The sequence below is a fragment of the Rattus norvegicus genome, chromosome 1 (assembly GCF_021556685.1).
Source record: "Rattus norvegicus strain SHRSP/BbbUtx chromosome 1, alternate assembly SHRSP_T2T, whole genome shotgun sequence".
Classification (NCBI taxonomy): Eukaryota; Metazoa; Chordata; class Mammalia; order Rodentia; family Muridae; genus Rattus; species Rattus norvegicus.
The window spans coordinates 137,799,832-137,824,552 of record NC_141534.1 but is presented as its reverse complement, the minus strand read 5'-3'; the positions used below and the strand labels follow the sequence as shown (position 1 = coordinate 137,824,552).

At 38.9% G+C, this 24,721-nt stretch overlaps 1 long non-coding RNA gene across 2 annotated transcripts; it reads left to right on the top strand.

The window, feature by feature from the left end:
• Positions 1–29: 29 nt before the first annotated feature.
• On the top strand, positions 30–15,337 carry LOC147996844 (uncharacterized). Of its 2 annotated transcripts, none has more exons than XR_015655229.1 (5): positions 30–261; positions 1,970–2,183; positions 3,150–3,327; positions 9,629–9,718; positions 14,811–15,337. It is a non-coding gene; the product is annotated as an uncharacterized LOC147996844 (long non-coding RNA). The 2 variants fall into 2 exon arrangements; XR_015655230.1 differs by having other exon boundaries at positions 126–261; positions 3,153–3,327.
• Positions 15,338–24,721: the final 9,384 nt, after the last annotated feature.

Genomic DNA, 24,721 nt, shown 5'->3' with positions numbered 1-24,721 from the left:
AAGAGTGGGATGAGGAAATAATGTGTTTTAGGACAGGCTTCATTGCTCAGGCAACAGCTGCTTCCCAGACACCACAGCGAGGCTACTGTGGGCCTTAATGAGGCAGACAGCACACAGACCTGGCCACAGAGACAGAGGTAGGGTTTAGCAGAGCAGACCAGGCTGCAATGGACTCAGTAACATGAAGCCTCTGTGCACTCCAGAGCATCTGCCACAGATCACTGTCACTTCATAGAGACTCCAGGCCCTACCTTATCCAAGGTAAGAAGCACTTGATGATGGTTGTAAAGCCGGGACAGGTACAGCTTGCTAACACACTTATACTTTGGGGGCCACTGGAGGATAAGGTCTGAGTAGTTTCATAAACATGGTCTCCTTTCTGTATTATGAGTCTTCAGGGAGTGTGCATGTGAAGCACTTCTCTGGAAAAAGGTATATGGGGGAAGAGGGTTTGAGGGACATGTTTTGGATGCATGTTCTCTGTTTCCTCGGTTCTAGTCTTTTGAATAATAAGCCATGATTTTCCTTATATAATTTCAGAGTCTTTACTTTTAATTAGCACTATTTGACTGTAGGTTTGAGTGAATGAGAAAGAGACAATGAGAGAGAGAGAGAGAGAGAGAGAGAGAGAGAGAGAGAGAGAGAATGTCCCCAAAATATAAAATTTGCAGCCAGACAATGTGATTTCTGCCTGAGCTATCCAGTTCTTAGCTGGGTGACCTTGGACTAATCAGCGTTGGTCTCCAGATCCGGTTCAGCAAGGTAGTAACACTTGTCTTGTTTATATTAATTGTGCATAGCCAACGAGGTCTATATGCTTTGATTTAAGATTGTACTAGGTACCTAAGCTGTCCTCAAGCACATGATCCCCTGGTTCCCACTTACTGTGATCACAAGTTGTGTACCACCAGGTCCCACGTCCAGCTTCCAAAAAGGGTATTTATTCTGTGTGGGAAAACTCCAAGTCCTCCAAGAGCACTACAAATAGAGCGCTCAGTGAAAGGACGGTCAGCTTGCTTCCTTCTGAAGTCTACCTTTATAACAATAATCAAGTGATACGGAAAGTACAAAAGAAAATAGATTACTGTCCCTCAAGAACACAGATGCTAGAATTCTTAACAGAGTGTTAGCTGGTACACAATCCTCATGGGACAGACTAAAGTATCAGTGTCTGTAGCTTGTTAAAATAATCAGTGGCAGAGTGGTACATTTCCTGTGTGATGAAGAGAACTGGGGTGTAGGGGCATAGCAAAGGTGAAAGGGAGGAAGAGAGGAGGGAAGGAGGAGGAAGTGAAAAGGTGGGGAGAAAGAAGGAAGAATTGGAATTCATGAGAAGATACTTACCCAATATAATCTATCTACAGAACAAGGACCAGCAATGTGCAGGCTCTGACTCATACCAACATTTGTCATTAATCCCTCGATTTAGAATTATTACCTATCTCTAGATTCTTATGATTTTTCATACACTTATGCATTCATGTACCAGCCTCTTTTGCTCAGTCAATATGGTGGTAGTTGATTTAGTGAACACCCCAATATACAAACCAACCTCTGCTGCAGAGTGTGTTATGTCAGCCTAGCAGGATGGTGCACCCCTATGAACCCAGTGCTTGCGGAATAGACATTCAAGATCCTCTTCAGTTGCACAGTGAGTTGAAGGCCAGCCTAACCTATACAAGACCCAACTGCAAAACATACAAAGAGGAAATAGTGTGTTACCCAATAAAGAATAACCAAGAAATTAAGAAATGGGATGTTTTATAGAGTATCGAGGGAGAAGGAATTACCATACACAGAACATAGTACTGTAAGGAATTTCCACTCTGTGCTTAGATGCTTATATCGGGCTCTGGTCAGTAGGGACAGAATGGTACAGTTGGTCCCTGGTAGAGAGAGCAGCATGTGTGAGCATTATATGATGAAACTTCTAGGTGGGAATTCTAGTCAGACTTATATCTCTTATCAGTGAGTCTTCTCAGGTCGCAGGAGAACATCATCTTCTCCACCGCCCCCCAACTTTTATATCTTCTGAAGAAACCCATTCTGTCCTGAGGGCAGCCTTCTATGGTGCTCTGGCAAGCCTGATGCAGCCTCATCCGTTCACTGTTGAGGGGTAACTGAAGGCCAGGTGTTTTCACTTCAGATGCTCCAATGGCCAGGACATGCCCAGCACTTGGAAGGTAACAAATTTGCTATGTCACAATTGATAATCAACTCTAGTAAAAGAATGTCCAAATCAATTGAGCTTTAGCAAGGGCAAATGGGCTGAATGCAGGCGGGCTCCCAGCTCAAGCTGCCTGGGCTTGATAAATTTGCCCTTATTATGGCTATCGATGTTTAAATTTCTTCAGGGATGTTGTTACATGGGTGCCTGGTGGTGACAGAGGTACGGTGACCTCCTTCGATCCTTAATCTACACCTGTTAGTTGGCTCCCCGGTTGCCTCGAGTATACTCAGGCTTAAAGGTTAACAAAAGAAAAACAGGCTGAGTTTACGGCGCGGCAGCCACAGATCAATGTGAGGAAATAACCTTCCCTGTCTTATTTCCCCAAGCATTATCGATCCATGTTCTTTGTTCTTTGTCATGTTTCTGTCTTCTTTTCCCAGGGGACGCTCAACGATCAGCTTGCATTGGACATGTTAACTGGCACATTATGACAGCTACCATTTTGTCACACAATGTTGCCATATATATATATATATATATATGTATGTATATATATGTATATATATGTATGTATGTATATATGAGAGAGAGAGAGAGAGAGAGAGAGAGAGTGTGTGTGTGTGTGTGTGTGTGTGTGTGTGTGTGTACTCTACTTTTCTATGTTGTCGACTAGGATGTGTATCTCCAGCCTAAACTTCTTTTGCTTGAGTTTCTTTCTGTACCACAAAATTCTCTGAACTCCTTGGACATGAACAAAGTGACTTATTTTAAATATCTATCAAAAGAAATAGTGATCTGATGTGTAAATCTCCAAGGTGAAAAAAATTGAGACCATTGGCCTCAAGATTTACATGTCTTTGGGAGCAGGGTCCTTGACTACTCCACTACTGGTTTTAAAGCAAGGGTCAGCCTTCTCTAGTTTGCTTGGTGAAACAGGAAGAAATTATTACTCTGGCTCTTGAAACATTCTTTTTTCCAGCAGGTTCTCCTGGTGTCCTAGCAAGATTTGTGCTCAGGGTGATAAATGCCCATGGAAACATGTCTGGGTTCTTATGAAATCTGGCCCATTCACAGTGTAAATAATATATCCATATTCATAGTAAAATAGAACAGAATTTTAAATCCACAATTTAAAGAGCAATCAACATTTCACAGAGGTAAGAAAACTCTTCTTAAATCTATTATACTAAAAGGCGTATTTGTGTGGTTGAGAGATAAAAAAGAAAAACCTCTATCAGTTAATATAATTAATTTGGGGGTTGGGGAAGCGTTGTTGAAATGACTTAATAGTTAGGAGAGATTGTTGCCCTTGCAGACCACTCAAGCCTGTCCCTGGCATTCAGGTTGGGTAGGTAGTTCATAATCATAATGTATTCCGGCTTCAGGGTCATCTGATATACTCTTCTAGGTTCTACAACCCCATCACACATTGGTACATGCTCACATAGATACATATGTATGCATATAAAATAAAAATTAAAATAAATTAAGTAAGTTAAAAGAATGGCAGTCCCTGAAAGTGCATGTAGAATGCTTTTCTTTAAATTTTTATCAAATAGGGTAGATGGTTTAGTGCTGGAAAAATAACTTGGGGAAATTTAAGGATAATTTCAAGTATGTTTGGACCTATTGCCTTATGAAGCAATAATAACATTTTATAAATTACAAATGGATTTAAATGGGAAAAATAAAATCCAGGGTCTATAGTTACTTCTGTTGGATGAAATATACATCTATCAAACAAAATGAAGCCAATACTAGTTGTTTTGCAAAAGAAAACTATGGTCTAACAACTAGCTAGTATTAATTCTTGGTCTATGGACACATTTAGAAATGAAACACTAGCAAAACAGAAAGTTATTTTTCAGCTCTTTGGAGTTAAATATACTCAAGCCTGATTTTTCAAATTATTTGACCAAACAGCCTTCACTGATTTTGGAACATTTGTCAATCTTTAACATGCTGGTAGGAATCGTGAGTAGGTCTGTGGCCTTGCTTTTGTCCCAGTTTCCAGTCTGGCATTCCATTGAATTCACTCCTGGAAGACTGACCTTCCAAGGAACGTGGTGATGGGACACCTGAGCATCTTTCTGCCATTTCTCTCCTTTCAGAATCCACTGAAAGCCCTAACAGACAATCTGAAACTGCCATTATGGAGGCTTGAGCTGAAGTGCTGCAATTGTTTGCTTAGCAAACTCTCATTAGTGAATTCTCATGTGGCACCGTCATCCACCTGGGCTGTTAACATTGTGAACAGATAAGGGCACTTGGCCTCCAGTGATTTATCGGACCTAGCTATTTCAAAGTACTAGGAGACTAGGTCACAATCTCAGAACGATTGCGTTAGCTGTTTTTCTCAGCATTACATATGACATACTAGCTGACAAGAGTAAGTTGAACAAGAAAAGGTTTTATTTTGATCCTTATTTCTAGGACAGTCCATCATGGTGGGGATGTCATGGCAAACATACTATAGCCATGTGCTGCATGATGATGGGTGCTTCCCTTCTATTAGCTTCCTTTTTTAAAAAATACTTCCCAGGATATCAAGGCATGAGGCTACATTCAGTGAGCAGATCCTTTCACTTCAATCTATTTAGTAAAGACAGTCCTCACTAGATATCCATCTTCCTGGTGATCTCATGGAGTTGAGAGTGGGGACTATCCCCACAAGGCATGGTAGAAGGAGCATAAGGAAGATGGTCATGCTGTATCCAGTCAGGAGGCAAAGAAATAAATGCAGTTCCATTTTCTTTTTTGTTTAGTTTAGGGCCTGGGTCTATTGGACATGGCTACCCACATTTAAAGTGAGTCCTTCCACCTTAATTTTCCCCATCAGAAAATCCCTCACAGACATGCCCAGAGGTTTGTTTCCATGGTGATTATGTTCTTTGTTTTGTATGTGTTGCACTGGGTGCTTTCTGAGGCAGCAAATGTGTTTTCTTCTCACCCTAGATCACCCCTCTCATCCTTTATGCATTTATGTTGTGTCATCTCTCTGTTTGCATATTCATAAAAACACCATTAAAATATTTTGTTTATACATGCTATTCAAGATATTGCACCATATGTTGCAAGCATAATTTTAGAATTATTAGCCTTTATTTCTATTTTTATAATTTTCCAACTATTGGCCCCTCTCAAAGAGGTCAGTACAGTATTTTTTAAGAAAACATGTTCAAAGTGAACAGAAATAAAAATGGAGTCAACTGAAAATATATCAACCTTTGGATTTCTACCAAATAACCTCTTCTTTTCTATCTCCCAAGCCATCGTTGCAAGTCAAAAGAGACTAAAGGGCTATTTTCAAAGCCTTAAATCTATCTGGCTTTATAGGAAAAGTCTTTTTGGGAATTATTTATCCCTCAAGTAAGAATTTTTTCATATCTTGCCATACTTTGACAGTCAAGAATTTTCCAGAAATTGTATTCAAAGACACCTTTAGTGCAGACATTGAAAGCATAGTTATTACCCATTGTGGGATGGCTACAAGGTTCCTACTTGTTTCTTTCCTAGCTTTTCAAGATACTATTTTCTAAATTTTTATGCTTACAAATAACCTTGGGAGGTGTTCAGATATGCCCAGTGCTTGGCCCAGTCAACAAAAGTCCCTCAACTGCTTTGCCAATTGGAACATTTTTTTTAATACATAAAAACTTCCCCAGAGTTCTGCACAATTTTTAATTACCTTACTTGTGCTTCAATTGGGGCCTGCTCTTCAAATGAATCTCTCTAGCCCATCCAACACAGGCTGGACCCCTCTGAATCCCCGACTCAGAGTTTTCTGTGGGGAGTCACCACAAGGCCAAAAAACATGCTAGGAGTAAGTAGATCCCACTCAAAAATTAACTTTGCTCCCTCCCAGAGAAAGGGACTCTAAAGAAGCTGATGCTTGTCGACTGGGGCCACGTGGTGATGCAATGCATCTGGATAAGATGCTTATTAGATGATAATTGGTGTTAACATTCCCACTGAGCATGACCTTACTATCAATACACATCATTGTTTGTTGTCTTTTTTTGTGAGTTAAAGGCACATTATAAGCCCTCTTATTTAACTGTTTATACCCAGCAAGATCCTAAGATGAAAACCTGAAGCTCTTGAGACCAGAGCCTGGGTCTTGACCAGTGATGTATCCGTATTGTCTTTCCTACTTTGGAGGAGCAATGTCTAATCCCAGGAGATGCTTACTAAAGTTATGGTAAATGAAAAATACTCCTTGAAGCCTCCAGATCTATTCAAAATGTGTTACTAACTGACAAGTTACTAAAAAGGCTAACATGAATAATAAAAACAGACTAAGTTAGAGGGCAAGGTTAGAGAAGAGGCTTAACGAAAACAAACAAGCACTCTCATTTTTTGGCAAAGCTCCAGATATGTTTTGGGGGTGAACCAGATCTTAAAGGATGTGGTCACATCAGACTGACCACCCCACAGCTAGAACCCAAACTAAGTTCTACTCATTATAGTAGACTTCTTGGATTTAGAATCTGTAGGTGTAAGGGCAAGCTTCTGTATCTGTAATTCTAATAAATTCTTGTGTATGCTTATAGTCTAAAGAACACATCAAAATAGCAAGGATACAATGAATAGCTCCAAATTTTGGAGACAGAGACCCATGTTTCATTCCTGGCTGTATTATATCTGAAATTGGGCTTTGTGATAAATTCAGTGCTCCACAGAACCCCACTTTTCTCAGCTGCTACACACACAAAAAAAAAGCAATCCTGGTCCTCCAAATCAGCTTCAGAGCAGGTCTTTAGGATTCTCTCCTCTTGAAGGATAAAAATGAAACTCCCTTGCTTCTTTGAGGAAGTTATAAATCTAACTTGAAAACACCCTGGGAACCTCTCTAAGGTCAGCTGTTTTTATTTGTAGAATGAATTCATGTGTTCATGTTCTGAATTACCAACATAACAAATCAAGAGCCCTTCACGTCAAGAGCACACATGGGCTTGAGAGAAGGCTCAGTACTTCAGCGCTTGTACTCTCTTGCAAAAGACCCAAGCTCAGGTTTTAGCACCCACGTCAGGAAACCTGGAACTCTGCTTTTAAAGTGACATGATTCCTCTGGTCTCTACAGGCAATGACCCTCCTTTACACATACCTACTAATAAACATACACACATATATGCAATTAAAATTAATAAAAAATAAGTATTAAAATTAACTATTTCAAGAAAACAGAGTTGCAATAAGTATACTGTCTCTATGATAAGTGTACATAAGCAGTTCACTGCAGATGTGAACTATCACTGTTGGATAAATAGCCTGCCTTCTTCATAGGATATATTTGTACTCAAATTAGACCTTCAAATCACCTTAAGTATCATGCTAAAGCAAACAGCATGTTGAAATCTCCCTTCTAAAATGTGCGGTGCAGGTGCTTAGTGTTTGAAACAACTGCTCTTGTTCCTAGTTTTATATGTTGCATTTTATTTTGCCACAGGGAAACAAGCCTGCTTAAGTAAAGGTGACAGCATGTGTAATCATATAATACTCTAATTCTCTATGTGTTGTCCTCAGATGATTGAACTGTACCATAGTTTAACTGTTTTTCTCTACTCACAACTTATACACAAAATACCATTGGTCAGAAATATTTGTCTAATGTTTGTTGTGGTAACAGCATTATTCTAATTAAATACCTGTCCTTTTAATATATGCCAAATGTGTGTGTGTGTGTGTGTGTGTGTGTGTGCGCACGCGCGCGCACGACTGGAGAGGTGGAATATGGGTAAATAGCCAATACTGCTTTTGCAGAGGACCTGTATTTGGTTCCAAGCACTGACTTGAAACAGATCACAACTATCTAAGGAATCTATTACCCTTTTCTGACTCTGAAGGCATCAGAAACATGTAGAGACATAATATACACAAACAGAAACATCATACACATACAGTAAAATATTTTTTTAAAAAATCAGAATTTATTACTCTCATGTGGTGCTTATTGATGCCAGGCCATGATTATGGGTGGTCGGATTTTTTATTCACAGTGGGACACCAGCTACTAAAGTAGCCACTACCTTAAATAGTCAAGTTTTTACTGTTGTAGTTTAGAAAGGTTTAGGATATGTCTTAAAAGTATCATGGGTTAAAGACATTGTTCTCAGTATGTTCTCATTAATTCATAATGTGGCCATTTGTAGTTAAATCCATAAGTACACACCCAGTTAATACTGGTGGAAGTGATCCTTTATCCACCTGTTGGGCAAAGTTATCTCTCCTACCCCTACCAGGGATGAAGAAGGTCATGCTTTTTCTTCCTTGATCCAAGTACCACAGCCAGCCAAAATGTCCTGGGGTTTCCTCATGTTCAGGCTTTGATGAATAGCAGACACAGGAGATGAATATCCTTACATATATATTACATATGTAATATATGCATCGTGGCTTTCCCAGGCAAGGCTTTGAATTTTGAGTAGACAAACTTGTTGAGCAGGCAGATGCCTCCTCACTGTGGTGCTTCACCAATCAGCGGCTGACTCTAATATAACAGTAACATGCTTCACATCTGCTCAAGTTTGCTTCTCCTGGTGTTGATGGACCTGGCCCTGCACCTTCCAGACAGAGCACAGAATTTTTCCTTCTAGCTCTGTTTTCTCAGGAGCTTCCACTCAACAAATTTGCTTAGGTCCTGACCATATGCAGCATCAACGTGAAGGGCTCACCAATCTCAGAACGTTTGGTTCAAATTGGTATCTTACCAAACCATTTTCATTTTCATAATTTTTGGTTCATTTCGTGGATTGTAAATTTATTTGTCAACTATTTCATTATGTTAATAGCTGATCAAGTCATTTAAAATAAACACAGTCTTGGAAGCTTCTAAGTTGTAGGGTGATAAGTAATTATTTGCTGTGGAAGGATATCCTATACATGTAGGGTGTTCGACAGCCTAACTCAAGCCATACTTGCATTTGCATCTCTAAATGAAGATATTTTAAGTGAAGAATAGAAAAGTCTTTGTTGTAAACCATTAATATCATCATTTTTACTTAACTATTTAAAGATGACTACTTTAAAAACATAATCTGAAAATATTATAATGATCATCTATACTTTTATAATAAGATTAGATATGGCTCATGACTAGAATTTGTTCTAACAAATCCAAAATGTATGTCTCTTGATAAATTAAATATCATAAACATGAAATGATGGACCAGTAGAATTATAAATTAGAAAAGTCTAAAAATTAGGAAGATGAGGTAGGAAAAACATATAAATAAATAATTAGGTGATAGAAATAGACTACATGCTAAAAAGATTTCAACTGTAAAATATAATGAATATACTTTAAGATCCTGTTGTGAGTTTTCATTCTGTAGTCAGGGCATGTACACATGCATCATGCTAAGAGTCTGCAAACTGTTTGTTCCGTTTAATACTTTACATGGTACCATGAGGTCTTAATGAGATTATTTCTTCCCTGTTGGGAATGTTTCTTTCTAGGTAATGAAGAATGGTACATCTTGCTCCAATTGTCATGAGATTCAAATGAAGACATCTAAATTAATGAGGTTTTAGAACACTCAGCACATGGTGAGAACCAAGATCAGATAATCTTACGATTCTGGACCAATAGCAATTCAGCTTCCACCTTCAGGGGGGTCAACCTGATTTAATAGTTGGCCGGGTTTATTAAGAACACCCCTCGCACATTCTTAATTAATTTGAGATACTATCAAGTCCTATAGTTCACTTTAGAATGCTGTGATAAACACACCCTTACCCTTCTAACTTCATTATAACCTCAAGCGTTCTTGAAGTTGAATGCGAGATTGCTCAAGGTAAGGTAAATTCAGAAGGGAGAAATTCATATGCAGGCTCCTCCATTCAAATGGATTTCTAATTCCTTTATAGCTGTTTATTCACTGTTAAATTTAATTGTACAAATCAATTGCAAAATATATGGGCTCTTTCAGGTTTCTTCTGTCTATGATTGATGGGAAGAGATTTTTGTGAGTGAATATGTCTTTTGAATCACTCTAAACATATGTGGTCCCTAGCTTTAAAATAATGGCTCCCAATAAATGTTTACAGCTGGGCAAGGTGATACCTATGGATAACCACAGCACCTCTGGCATAGAATCAGAAGGGTCTCAAGCTCAAGGTCAGAGTAAAGGATGTAGTAAGACTGAGTCTCAAAACAGAACACAATTTCAAAAAAAACAGGAAACCTCACACAAATTACAAATTTATATGAATGTATGTCAGAAATACCTCAAAGAAAGTTCTATGAAGGGCTAAGTGCAGATTTGAATGTGAGAACTCAAGAACACTTTACATGTTATTCCTTTATATTTTGTTACCTGACTCATTACATTCTATTATTCTTGCCCTGTTTTAAAATACTCGTCTTTTTTTATTATCAAGACACTTTTAATGTATACTATTACTACAACATGCCATAAACTTTTTAGTATACTCAAAATATCTATAAATAACAACTTGGGAGTGAAATACAGTACTGGGTGGGTACTTGAAAACATTCTGTACCACAACCTCACAGTAATTTCTTCTCATGCTTCATTTACAAATTACATTTATTCAGAACAATTTTTGTATGTTATCATGGAAAAATAGAATGTTCTATTCTATTCTCCAACACTCTAGCAAAAAAATTTGCAGTTTTCTGCAAATTTATTATTTCCCTGCACTTGTATTACTTTATTTTATGCTTACTCTACTATGTAAAAATATTAGCAATGATAGACATGATTCCTTCAGTAAATTTTACATTTTTTTAGGAATAACCCTTGAAGAAGTAAATGATAACACTCATATACAAGAGTATATTAATAAAATGAATTTTCAAAGGACATGACATTGACTTAAGTTACTCTTGCTGCTTAAATACATATGGCTATAAAATTAGGTATAAAATATTCATACTTATGAATCTTTTTAAGTAGAATTTTAGGCAGATTCATAAATGAAATGCATACAGCATCATAAAGCCAGTGCAATCCAATAAGATGTTTAGGATGATTGATGAATCTGTATTAGTAAAACACAGATAGTGAAGCTTCCCATGGGTCCTGGGATATGATTGTCTATCGTGGACTAAGCTTCTCCTTCAAAGTTCATGCCAAGCTTTAATTCAGTTTTAAGAAGCTTGAGAACTGAAACCAAGTTACTCTGTGACAGACTGAGGGCTGTAATGGCCCAGAGCTGAAGAAGGGGAGAGGAAACTTCAACCTCAGATACCTCAGATGAGGAAAGCAAGAATTGACTACCTCCCTCCCCCCAACCTGTTGTCATAAAGCCAGCTCTCACACCATCAATTCCAGTAGGATTTATTACCCTGACAATTATGAGGCTTCACTCCTTTGACATTAAAGGTCTCTTCCACCCATTATCCCTTGAGGATGCAAATGAAGTGTTTTCCAACACCACTGCCCTGGCCAATGGTACATAGCCACACAACCCCTCTCCCTTTTCCCCCAGACCCTAACCACCTCACCAGGGGCATAAATACTCTCCCTCACTTCCCCAAACTCGAAATAAGGTTCTCCGAAGTTGTCCCCTGGTGTGGTTTTTGCCCTCATACACATCCTTGACAGAGATCCTGAACTGCATGTACCCACACCCCATTAGGCTTCACTCCCTCTAGCCAAAGATAGTGTCCAAAAGGCCTGGCTACCACAAGGGAGAAACAGATACAGACAGCATTAGAAGTGCCATTTCAATAAACAGCTTAAGACTGTTATCACTGGGCAGGATTCCTAATTAAAAGGGTGAGTTTGGCCTGCTTGTCTCTTGCGTGCTTACTTTGACCATATTATAAGGGAAGGCGAAGTTCCTCGCTAGACAAGTGTACCCTGGTCTTCTACTTTGCAGCCTCATCAGCATCAATCCAAGTCAGTTTTTGCTCTACATATGAAGCCCAGGCTGTGATGTTCCTTTATAACAGCAGAGAACTGAGCTAAGAGATTACATGATCAATTTGTCCTTAAACTTAGCATCAGTCTTATTTTTACAGATTCTTTTTTATTGGTTATTTCATATATTTACCTTTCAAATGTTAGACCCTTTCCTGATTTCCCCTCCTAAAATCTCCTATGCTTCTACGAGGGTGCTCCCCTACCCTTCCACTCCCAAGCCCCCTGCCCTGGCATTCCAGTACACTGGGGCTTCAAGTCTTCACAGAACCAAGGGCATCTCCTCCTATTGATGTCTGACAAGGCCATCCTCTGCTACATATGTGGCTGGAGTCATAGGTCACTCCATGTATACTCTTTGGTTGGTGGTTTAGTCCCTAGGAGTTCTGGTGAGTCAATGGCTTCTGAGGTTCTACAAAGAAAGATGCTTCATTGTCTTTTCAGCATGGTACCTACTACTGTCAAAACAGCACAGGTCCTTGCACAGAGAAACACGGTGTGCTTGGGATGTCTGTCTCCAAGGTGACCACACTGTTCACACTCTTGCTAATACAATGAACTCAGGTACAGCTTTATCGTGCACGAAAAGGTGTAAATTACCTCACTGAGACTGGGCTCTGGAACTTAAATTTCCAAAACACGCTTTGTCACTCTGCTCACAAAACAATTTAAAAACTTGAAAAAATTAATTGTCGAGGATTTCCGTGTGTAGGAAATAGGTTTGTAGAACAATCTCACACTGAAACGTCCCACTTTAGTGAGAAGTATGAATTTGAAACCTAGTTTTTCTTTTTTAACCATCAAATCAACTTTTTGTATTTACTGCCTCTAATATGCTAAGAAGTAGCTTGTGTCCTAAGGATGGAACAGATCTCCTCAGAATGTAATGAGTATGGTGGACAGCAGCGTAATAGGGGAAGAAATTCCACTGTGCCACTAACTGTGCCCTTGGATAAGCTATTCCTTAGTTCTCTGGGCCTCAGCTTGCTGAACTATAATATGAGAGCACTACCTACATTCACCATCAGAAGCTAGTGGTTTAGGGCTTTAAAGTACTGGATGAAAAGAAACTGTTAGGAGCTACCTTTACTCATGCCAAGTTAAATCAAACTCAACTTATGACTGCTAAAGCCATTTCCAAAATAGCCCAACTTTCATCATAGTACGACCATTACAGTTGGCAATATTAATGACTTTACAGTCACAATTTCCATCAAACTAGTCTTTTTGAGTCAAAATAATGGTTCCAGTGGCATAGTTGTGTCCACTATTGAAATCAGGCATGTCTGGAGTGTGACATAGCATCTGTCTTGCAGCTGTCTGAGGCACTACAAATAGATGGGCCCCTACCAGAAAAGCAACTTCTTCAGCTGAAATTTCAAGTGAATGTTCAAGAGAAGTAGCACATGGCTTCCTAGCTTGGAACGCCGCCAGGATCATTAGTGTTAATGACCATCCTGCAGTGGTGGAACATGCCGTGGGTGCCTTAACAATCATCCTGACTTCCCATCTGAAAGACGTCATCTCTGACAGCTGAGGGTCTGCTGCTTCTAGCCCAGCACATGAGGAATTTGCAGTGTGGTAAATCATTGCAGTGTTCTTTGCAAGGGTGGCTGGGCTCCTTCTGGTGTGGAAGAACAAAGACCTTGATCTGCTAATGCCCCCAACTTAGTTTTATGCCAAAGCCATTTCCACGCTATCAGTAAATTTGTGCTTAGGGAGTGCTTACTAAGTTTAATATTGGCTTAAGAACAGCATAATTAGAAAGGTAAATCTGCTGAAGAGGTAATCAAGTCATAGCTTCCACATGTGGGTCTGTGTGTGTCAGTTCTAACCTTACACTTCCCATTTGGTGTATTTGTTTAACACAGTAATAAGCACCCAGGAGTGTGACAGTGAATAACTTGGGAGTCTATCCTATGTCCAAGAGATTAGAAAGAAAAATATAAAGTCTATCCAATGTGTTTATAAATACCTCAAACGGTTCTAGATTAAAATAATGCATAATTTTCAAACATACATACTTACAAATATATGTATATATATATATATATATATATATATATGTATACTACACGTACATTACTTTTCATGACCTTATTAGTAATGTAAGTTTTTGAAGAAAAGTAAAACATACAGAAAAATTCATACTGAAGTGGGCTGACAGCTCTCAGTAATTGTTTGTTCATGAATAACATTATAAAGCTAGGATTTTGATACATTCCCCTGTCTTTTATGTGCACGACTACAAGTTAATTTACTTTTATATTAAACAATTTAATTTAATGTGTGTGCGGTGTGTGTAATTTAAATCACACATGTGTTTGTAGTAATATTACAATGTTGTCTTTTATTGCTCCTGTGCTTTTTGCTTCCTGGTGCTACCAAAATTGGAGTCTCTTTTTTCCTGAGGAATAAGGGAAATATTTTCCAGAACAAATCCAGTACATACATTAAATTAAATTAAATGTTTAATATAAAAGCTAATTAGCAGGTTGTATCTTTAAGAAAAGTCCACTAAACCAATTTAGTCTTGGGTCAACACAATTTATCAAGAAGGGGCATAGTGGACTAAAACTGCTCTAAAACGCTTTGTTCTTAGTAAAAACGTTCATTTATGTCCCTGCTTATTCAATATCATTCTTCTGTGTTCACAGCATAGACCAGATATGCCTGGGAACCTTCTTTAAAACTTTAGGGAAAGAAGTGAAGAAAAGTATGATGATATTAATGTGTTTCATTAATTGCAGGGCCTGTAACCTCATTTGCCCAATTGCCCTGGGGATACAGTTACTGTTTTCCATGAAGAACGAGTGGTAAATTGGGAAGCAAGAGTCTTTATGTTGAAAGCAGAAGTTGGAGTCAGAGGCGCAAAGTCCTGTTCCAAAGAAAGCCGAGGCTCTGCTTTGCCCATTTAAAGCTGCTCTAAAGGCAGCGCGAGAGAGGAATGCAAGGCAACGGGAAACAGCTGTAAAGTCCTGGGAAAAAGAGGCCAAGTCAAAATGGAATTTCTGATAACCACATCAGCATTATCTTTCCCAGGGGCAATTGCCAAAACTGTGTTTGTTTATGGTTACTTGAAGATAAAGAAGAAACTTTGGACTGAGGGAGAAGGACTCCAAGTCCCTGAGAAACGAAAGTGTTTAGGATTCTCTTGCAAAGTTTGGAATGCATGTCAGACAAGCCTGCCTAGGGGGTATTTCCTGCCTAATTTTGCAGTCCTGTTGGGCAATGGCCTCCAAACGCATGGATATTAAATTGCGCCATTCATTGGCAAGACTTCTTTCTGAGTTTTGAGGTGGGGTTGGTACTCACAAATAAAGGTGACTGAAGGAGACTCACACACACACTACAACATCTCCAAAATGAAGCCAGGGTCCTCAGGGCAAGTGTCTCCAGATCAGCCTGGTAGCTTTGGCAAAACATCGACAGCACCTGGTTTATGAGCTTGTAGTTCATTCCCTTGTGAGCTGTAAAGTTTCCAGAACTTTCTGTTGTATTATTTTATAGAGTTCCACAAAGAAAGAATAACGACAAACTCATGCTTGTGGTATATGGGATTTTCCACCTTCTGGCTATGGCTACAACCACTCACTGTTCTTTCCCCCAAGTCTGTCTAATGAAGCAAACATTCTAACTAGGGGCTGGTGGTTTGGCGACATTAGTGGTGCCATGTTGTGTGCTGTTAGCAAACCCTGTGTTCTGAGGTGCACAGAGAACACAAATCTCTGTAACTCCCTCACTGAGCACAGATTTTGCAGCATCTCCACTCAGACCCACAGCAGCCAACAACTGCTTATCAAGTACATACCTAGCGCATGGGGATTAAAATGGCCCCCTTCTTTTACTTTCGTTGAAAAAGGCAAATAGCACCTGATTCACTTTCATGGAGGATATGTATAGAAAGATTGATTCTCATTCCTTTTGACTTTCAAAGAAAATGATTGCAACAATGTGGAAATTTATCTTGGGTTGAGCTTCACAAAGAAGAGAGTCCAGCACTTTTAACACACTTTCCTTGAAAGTGTTCAGAAATAATTAGTAATAATTATTCTCTTGCCTACAGGATGCTGGACAAAAATAGAAAAGCTCACATGTAGACTTTTATCAGAGAGATTATGGGAAGTCCTATAGAGCTTAAGAGGAAGAGTGATTTGTAACAGGTTTCCTGGAAATATGTAGAAGGTTGATTTTGATAGGTGGAGACTAAGAGCAGAGAATTGGGGGTTAAAATAACCTAGGACACATAAAGATATAGACAAGTCACAGAGAATTTTCAGCTAAGGGCAGCAGGTTGGAGGAGGACGGAGTAACAAGAAGAAGGCTCAAGAAAGAGGGAGTAACTGAGCAGGGGCTCTTCCCAGGCATATATGGAATGCTGCAATGGTAAACAAATGCTCCTGAAGACGAGACAGGCAGAACTCATGGGTGGGTAAAAGGAGAATATTTATTTCTCCTTTATCTTTCTGTGCCTGGCTTCTTTCACTTGGCAGAACGTCCTCCAATCTATCCCTGGAGTTCTCAGTATCCAAATATTCTCTTGTGCCTTCAAAGCGTGCTTTATCTACCCATCTGCTGGTAAAAACTCGGGTCAATTCATACCTCCTGAAGAGTGATAGCGCTACAATCTAGATGAAAGTAAGCGTACTTTTCTGACATACTGATTTTATGAGTCACAAGATCCCCATCTATGATGTAGCGTCTGCAAAACTCTACTGTACAGTTGTGAGATAAATCAAACAAGTCTTTAGTAGTGATGTGCAAATATTGTTGATCTCACAAATCCCGAGATGCCATAAGGGACTCAGACATTCCCTGGGCCACAGTGTGAGAATCACTCACATAAGATAAGCGCTCTAAGAGTGGGGGAAAAGTCTTCCAACTTAGCCCAAGCTAGAGACAATCTTACTATTTCCATAATGAGATGTAGCAATGCATGCTGCCAAAAGCCTGCTTCATAGCTTATCAAATATTCCAACAGCCAGCCATAAGTTGAGTGCTTTCTACTTTCATTCATGTTCTTCAATCTTTCCTAACACATAGTCCCCAATGTGATGGAAGGGGGTGGGGTTCTTGGGATTTATAGGTGGCATTGGTGGTCTTCTAAGACAGTCCAAAAAAGATGTCTTTGTCTATGCTTTCCCATGAAAACACAAGGAGGGGGCGTCTTCTATGAGCAAGGAGGTTAACACCAGACACTAAGCCCAATAGTTCTTTCATTTTAGACTAAAGACTGGAAGTCATAAATTTGAGTTGTTTATAAGTCACCTAGCCTTCAACATTTTTGTTACATCATCTTAATTGGACAATAGCATAGATTTGTAATGTATGGTCAAAGATCTGTATTCTATAGATGACAAATTATAGTCTTTAAAGTTTTAGATAACTTATTAAGGGATACAGTGCAAATACTGACAGATCTGAAATCTGTACTAGATTTTAAATAGTAAAAAAAATTAAATTGTAAAGATATCTGAATGGCATATGGATATAAAACATTTTAGAAGATTTGAATCAGAAACAGACACAGGGAGGAAGTTCATGTTGGAAGAAGAATGGTAAGAACTGGCTTTACCACAGGAGGAGGCAGGTCATGGTTTGAAGACAACAGTGACCTCGTTCTTTGAAAATCAAGGTTCTTTGTGTGGTTGCAAACCCAAGTTGTCTAATTGCCACCCAGCCTTTCTTTCCCTTCTTTGTACACTCAATTTTACTACAAAGTGGATTTTCTTCCCTTCCTGTTCCTACCTGGAAGAACACCTCAGCTTCTGCCTAAAGCGGTGAGATATCATCAGGTCATGCAGTCGTCCACGTTTTGACATGAGAGATCAATGTTTCCAGGAGAAATGTGCTGAGGCATAAAGGTGGAGCTCAATAGAAAGGATGCAAGGAAGTGGGTCCCTCACCAGTTTGCAGGGTTTTTGGGGGTAACAAGGCAGGACTTGGTGGGAGAAATAGAAGTGTGACACTCCTTGGGCACCATCCAATTATGACATGGCATATAACTGTACCTAATGTGACCAGAGCTGACGAGTTTGAAGTGAGGGCAGGTGGCCTTGCCAGGCTAGGGTGGAGGGTGAGTGGAAGTTTCTCTGCTTTTTCCAGAGGCCAGCGGGAAGGCCCAGAACACAAGCAGGTAGCATACCTGTCTGTTTGGGTTCCCATTTCAATACTCCTGAAGAACTGCACTTGTATATCTGGCTAAGATCATGGTAACTCTTTCTCACCACATTTCAGAAGCAAAATTTAACTGCTGAAACCCTGTGCATGCTTCCAAGAAATCAGGAATCAGGACAAGCCCGAACTGGGCAGAACCCTTTAGCATAACGATATAAGTGGAAGCAAGAATCGTCTGAAAGCTATCTTTTCCTTAGATGGTATTCATTAATAATTCCCTGACAATGTCCATTACCATCTCTGGAGAGTTTTACTTTTTGGCAGTGGTGTGTAAGGAGACTGTCTTTACTCAAAACTGCAAAGATCCTAATTACAACATTAAATCCCCTTTTAGTGTCCAGGGGACTGGTTTGCTTTGTTGTTGCTTTGTTTTTTTTTTTTTCTTTTTAGTTTCGTTTCTGAGTAGCCCTTGATAGGGAAAATTTACCACTACTTCGAGGTAAAGTATAGCCAAATAGCTTGTCTTGGAAATTATGTGATAAATACAGACCGTAAGAAACAATAAAAAGTAGCTGCTTGTAGCCTAACTAACTATAGAAATGCCTAGGAGGAAAGGCTTTTTGGATTTTGTGGGGTGCTTTCCTAGATCAAGCAGTGTCTGAAATATTGTTTATATTAATTGTAATCTCACAAAGCAGGAAATGACTTTAAACCCCAACATCAACTAGTAGATGATGGTGCACACACCATCAGTGGGGTTCCCTGCTGGCTAGAGAAGAAGATCGCCAGATGTGTGGGACCATTTTAAACAATTACAATGACAATGACACTGCACTTTTGTGTTTACTCTGAGCATTCCTATATATTTTATTTATATTTAAAGTATTATCAATGTGTTTTTCTCTCTATGCATGCATGTGCATGTGCATGCATGCATGCGTTTTGTGTGTGTGTGTGTGTGTGTGTGTGTGTGTGTGTGTGTGTGTCGTGTGTGAAAGTTTGCAAATATGAGGGTCAAATAATACTTTTCAGAAGTAAGTTCTCTTCTACCTACTGTGAGATACAAGATTTAACTCCGGCTTGAATGCCAAAGAACTTTTTCCCACTTAGCTATATCCTTGACCTAAACTTTTCTATTTCTAGATTTAAATAAAATGATTTAGACTTTATTTTATTTCCTGTTGTTGATTTCTCTAGATTTTCCTTTAAATTCTACCCACCCCCTTTAAATAAAATGATTTGGAAAAAAACTTTTCCTGATTTTTTTCTTAGAATACATTTAGGCAATATTTCACCAACATTAAACTTTGGCCTACCTTGGGAACAGGCAGAAAATTCTATCACAGCCTGCTCTTAAAATCTTTGCCTATCTATTGCTTCAGAGTGTCATTTATGAACAGGACACTCTGAGCTAGAGAATAAGTGCACATCTGCCTCTACGTACATTACCCTTGCAACAATGGTGCTTAACATAAATGAGCCACTTCTGGGCACTGGAGAATCATGCTACACCTCTAGGACTTAAAGCTCTGTGTGTGTGTGTGTGTGTGTGTGTGTGTGTTTTCACTGATGAAAATATAACAGTTGTAATCATATACCATTTTCACATGATAAGAGAACAGAATGAATTAGAATTAAGCCTCAAAGAATTTTGAAGTTCGTTCATGGTCATTTCCCCCCCATATATATAAATACAGCAATGAGGTTACGTGGGAATTATATTTATTTGCTATCAAAGTTGTTGCTTGCAGCCAGAAGGGGATGAAGGGGATTTTCTGAGGACCAAATAGGACCCATATAAATAGTTTCTAGAACTTTATTGGGAACTAAGCGTAACAGTGACCCTGATCCTTCACTATGCAGAATTTTCTTTACCCACTCATGATATACTTTGTCTTCATTACAATAATTAATAAAGTCTTTTCCCTTCCCTATGTGGTGTGGACTTTCAGAGGTTTATGGATTAAGGACTCATCTTTTTTGATTTATGAAAGATAAATGTTCAAATATCAAGACCACAAGGGTGCCTTACCATTTAAGAGGAGCAAGCTTAGCTAGCTTAGCTTTACAATTGTTTGTGGGTATCTTAAGGCACACATATATGACTTTGTGCCTTCGCATCTTCACCCAGAGAATTTGTAATTTGCCTTTGTTCTCTTCGATTCTTTCCTTTTCCCTCCCTTTTCTCTTTTTCCTGGTCCCTCCCAGTGTTCCTCCCCTGTCAAGAGCCAAGGAATTCCAAAGTGAATATGTACTGAAAACATAGGCACAGTCATGCCAACGATCAATACTTCAGATTCATGGAGATTGGCAAAGGCTTTTTGACATGGATCAAACACAGAATGCCAAAGCCTTCTGCCAGTTCAAGTACAATTATTTACAAAAGATTGGACGCTGTTTTTAAGACCTAAGCATTGCAGCTCCCTTCCCATGGTGAGTATCTACAATCTGAGGCTGCTCTCTTACAGAGACCTCTAGGGAGTTTATGCACATCCTTTTCCATTTGCTGTGTCTAGTAAATAATCTGAGGTTTGGAGATGCTGGAGAAGCTGATGCCACTCTTTCAGCGTTTTATTTGTTCATTTTGCATGTGTCTGTCAATTTTTACTGTCATTACTTTCTTTCTTCATTCATGTCCATGCCTGTCAGGGACTCTAGCCACTCAAGAACATGGGCCATCCCCAATCCTTCTTTGTCTATTTTATTTGGTTTCATGCTTCTGAGGGTCCACAGGGACCATGATTTCCTAGTTCATCAAAGAAGCCAGGTAAGAGAAAACACATCCCGGTAGGAGTTTATACACATGCTTATACCTCTACAACAGTAGGAACTTCTTTCCTGACTCTAAAGCTTGTGTTTAGTCTCTCTAATGTCAGTTAAAGCAAGTAATTATAAAACCATGAATGTATATGTAACATCTTACAGGAAACCACAAAAATTATCCAGTGAATGAGGATTAGAAGCCAACCATTGCCATTGCTAGATGATAATACATGTTTGCTGACCCCCGTTTTGTACAACCTGCTGTACAAATACTTGTACTGAAGGAATACTTGAGAATAATCCATTAGCCAAGACCGTGACTACAGAAGACATGCAACAATGGTTCATCCTCAGAACTCTGGTGTGGGAAAAACAATTAGTAAAAAGAAGAGGTGAGTAATCTTAGAGGAAATACAGAGTTAATAAGGACTAATGACAGAGCATCAGCCAAATGGGGGACAGGCAATCTGGGATGTTATAGTGAGTGCATCCATTATGGAACAGTCTAGAGAAGGAGCTAAATCTAAGTGACCCTGAAAATCTTCAGTGACAAGAGAGGAAGGGGTGCTTTGGAAAATGCTACCAGACATCTGTTTATCAGACCACATGATGAACATTTGGTATGCATTAACTTGGAAGTCTTGATTTAGAACCCATTAGAATGTACATTCCTTTAATAGTCCATAATAACATACGAAAAGCAAATATATAAATGCAATATTACTTCTCTGAGAGTTATTTAAGGAAGACATTAATTAATATCATTAGTCTACGTCTTGGATACAATTTATTACTCTTGTCATTGATGAACCTATGAATTGAATGTTGAATACTAATGGCAAATAACCTGAAATTTGAGCCATCATCTCTGATTCAACATTCTTTGCCAAGAACCATACATAGATGAGCACAATACCATAATATATACCTGGAGGGCTCTAGGCTGTTTTTATATTTTGCTTAGATGATGATGATGGAAATAGAGGGGTTTGGGAACAGGAAATCCGAAAGAAGCAATCCTGGTGGCCTCTTGATCCACTGCCAAAGCCTTCAGCTTGTCAGTGTAGTCAGTGTAGTGTACTCTGTCTGTGCTCTCCATTAGAGATTCCAACAGTTACTAGATAAAGTTAAAGACTCACGTAGTGATCTTTATACTAATTGGACTGGAATATATAGCTCTGGTTAAGCACAACTTTCCCAGCCCTCCTCTCAGTAGACAGCAATCAAGCCATTTACAGAAGATGCATTGGCTGTTGGGACCCTTGAGTAACCTTATGCTGCACTGACCTTTTAGCAGAGAACACAGTTAATTTTAATACTGAAGGGCAATTAAGTGTGGTTAAAATGAGGATATTTTGGAACACAGAATGTCAGAGATTATAGAGAAAATATTTTTGCCCTGAATGTTTCAGAAGCCAACAAGCACACCCATCTCTTGCTATTTCATATCCGATTGCCAAGTCCCCATTCCATTTTAGTAAATGTTAACTGAAATGAACGGCTGTGTTAGCCATGTTGCTATTCTGAAAGATTGCTTACATCAACTATTTAACCAGCTGTAGTTCTGAAAACACAGGTTGTGTCTGGATACCTGTAATACATTTGGAGAAACACCTACGCAGACTTTTTAAAACACATGTGCCCCACTGCAAATAAGACACCATGTGTTACAACTTGCTCAAGCTAATTTCAGCTCAGTGGAATACTTCCCAGAAAACCAAAAGTGTTTCTGCTTAAACACAGGACATATGAAGAGAAGGAGGAAGATGCTGCTTCTGCATGCCACTGGAGAGGAAGGATGGTGTGACATCATGGTCAGTCAGAGGATAAAAGGGAAGAAGTAGATGAAGGCTGACCACAGATTTGGGGAAAGCCTGTTCAAGTATCTAAAGGCGATTTCGAAGTATTTTCATAACGGACAATTAGCCTGTGCTTTTACTCAGTTTATTGGTCCATATATTTTTTTTTCAGTGAACTCTGTGGGGTTTTATTGTCAATTTATAGATTATAGATATCTTTATTAAACTGATTCTAATATTTTCTGAATGCACGTGTGGCAAATACAATTCCATAGACTGTGGATTTCTTGATTATATCCACCTATGATTAGAATGTGGGTGGGTACTGGTGAACACACACCTTGATGTCATCAATTAGAAGTGGATATTGCAGATGCCATAACCAGTAATTTCCATGACTTACATTCTCTTCAGCAGTATTTAAAATAGCAGCTGGTTCTTGTCAAGAGCTTATTATTTTCTCCCAATTCTTCTAAGCTTGGGGCTGAAGAGGAGGCTCAATGGGAAAAAATGTTTAGTGTGCAAAAATGAGGATCTACATTTGGATCCCAGGACTCACATAAAACTCACGTATGGTGGCTTGCACTTTTAACAACTACAGACTGGAGCAGAGACAGGTGGGTCACAGGGGATAGCAGGCAGCTGGTCTAGCAAGCTCTAGATTTATTGAGCAATTCAGTCTTAGAAAACAAGGTGAAACATGATAGAAGAGGAAGGGAAGAAGGGACAAAGGGGAAGGGGGTGATTTGTTAAATTCCTCATACCAGTGAGCATCCTAATGCTTGATGAAGAGCTTCATTGAACATGCCTCCATTGCTTTGGAAAACAGTCTATCACTCCCACTCTTCATGTTATGCTCATGCAAAGCATCAAAGGCGGCTAGAGATAAAAGAGCATAGGAAAACAGGCAGGAGGAAACGAAGGAAACAAGGAAAGAAGGAAGGAAAAAAGGCTGGTCCACGTGGCCACATTTGTAAATGCCATAGTGGTTAGAAGAAAAATGACTCTCATAGGCTCATAGGTTTAGGCTTTTTGCCCCAGTCTGTGCTACTATTTGGAAAGGACCTGTGTGACCTTGTTGAATGAGGTGTGTCACTGTATGGTGGGACAGGTTTTGGGATTTTAAAGACTTCTGCCATTCCCAGTATTGTCTTTGATTTCTGCTTGAAAATCAAGATGTGAACTTTCAATAGTGCCTATGCCTTACCTTTATTCAAGCATCCTGGAGGCTAACTCCTCTGAGACTGTAAGCCCAAACAAATGCTTTATTGTATTGTATAGGTCTTCTTGGTCATGGTATTTTGTCAAAGCAATAAGAAATTAACAAAGACACCTACGAACATATGCAATATGGGATCTTCTGGAGGCGAGAAGCGTACTCTAAAAAGGAACTTGCCTATAATTCTCAGTGTAGGTTACTAAATTTCTCCAAGTACAGTATTTTGCTAGGGATGTTGCTAATGAGGAAAGTTTAGATGTGTAGTGGCAGATTATGTGGGACTTTATTTTCCTATCCTGCTACAAACTCAAGTTCTTTCTGAAATTAAAGGTTTAGATGATAGAATAAGCACAATTTCGGGTATGTATAAAAACATATTAATCTGAAATATTATTGAGTATTTTAGTTAGGGTTTAGTTAGAGAACATCTTTATAATCAGCTGGAAAATATGAAGAAAAACTATGGGACAGAGTATCTACATAATAGAACACTTAAAAATGCTAGACAAAGATTTTTTTCTTCAGCCTGAGAGTTAAGAAGAAATTCATATTAATAGGAAAATCTACATACGTTCCCCAAAATTAAGATCTAGTCAACATTGCACTTGAATTTCTAACCAGCTGTAGTTCTGAAAACAAGAAAACAAAGGACTCCATATTATGAATGAACTGGAATTATATATTGGTAGATTATATAATCTTTATGTAGAAGCTTCAATTGAAAGCAATAACAATAAATAATTCCAGTATTATTTATAGGTCA